Source organism: Acanthisitta chloris, unplaced genomic scaffold, assembly GCF_000695815.1.
Source record: "Acanthisitta chloris isolate BGI_N310 unplaced genomic scaffold, ASM69581v1 scaffold1028, whole genome shotgun sequence".
In the NCBI taxonomy this organism is placed as follows: Eukaryota; Metazoa; Chordata; class Aves; order Passeriformes; family Acanthisittidae; genus Acanthisitta; species Acanthisitta chloris.
This window is the reverse complement of record NW_008687362.1, coordinates 33665-34997: the sequence shown is the minus strand read 5'-3', so window position 1 is coordinate 34997 and position 1333 is coordinate 33665.

The following is a 1333-nucleotide window of genomic DNA, read 5'->3' as shown; positions in this document are numbered from 1 at the left end:
AGTAAAAGGATTGCAAGCTAACGCAAGTACTTCTGAAGTATCCCCCCTCCTCCCCATCTCTCTACAGTACTGCACCTCCTTGCCATGAAGAGGAAGTAATTATAGTAGCCACAATAATTTCAGGAGAATAGAGACTACAAATTCAGTATGAGAATGGATATTTCCTCTCATACCATCAATTTCTGCTGTCCAGTCCATCAGAAAGGCATATGTAAAAAAACCAACAAACCAAAAGACAAACAAACAAACTAAACCCGAGAAACCCCTCCAAGATGTTTCTTCCAAATGACTGTAACTCCAGGAACACGATTCATGTAGTTGTTGGTTGTCCTGAGCGGCCACATAGCAATTTCCAATCCTCTCAGAAGAGAGCTATGGAAAACGAGTGCCAAGCCACCATTCTGCTCTCATAAATGATACAGTTCTGTCCTTCCTCCCATGCCAATGTCAATTTCTACTTCTTTTATCCAACCACTCCTTCCAACACCTCACATAGCACCTGCTCAGCACTGCTTAACCACTCTGCAGGAGACTGTACTGTAAGAGATACTCCTTGAGATACAGCAAGGTATCCTGTGTTACCTTCCGCTTAGCTAATGTTTCACTGTTGTTAAAACATTTATTTCAAAAGAATTATGATTTGATACACTCTTTGTCTATCTGTGTTCTCCATTTTTATCTGATCTTGATGCAGTATAAACAGGATTTCTCTTACCTGCTTATTTTGTCAAAAACAACATGATTTAGATACTGAAATTCATGTAACATTACCTCTGGCAACTCATTAGTATCTTACCAGACTTCTCTCAGATCAATGCCTTTAACTGAATGTGTTTATGAACAAAAAAAACCACGGAACATTCTTGAAATAACAGACAAAAATAAGTTGTTATTTACAGGTAATATATATAACAAAACTACTATGATAGGCCTTTATACACTGTAACTGCAGTCAATTCTTGCATTGATTAAAAAAATTTCCTTAAACAGAAATTGTTCAGAATTATCCACTTGTCCTTACATGTGTATGTTGTGAGAAATAGAACAGCTTTTCACATTTCTAGAATTATCAGCGTAATTTACATTTTTTGCCCCCTAATATCAAGTGAAGATTTAAAGATGGTGCAAACTGGAACACAAAGACAAGTAGCTATGGACATTGAAATACAATCAATTTGGAACATATCAAGTGTTTAAGATATAAATGTGTGAGAAAAATCCCTAATATTTGGCATGATCCCCTTACCACCCACACCCAAAAGGTCAAAGCAAGACAGGCTTTTAAAGTAACAGTGATTATTGCATATTATATCTTTGGAGAAGCAGTGTTTTA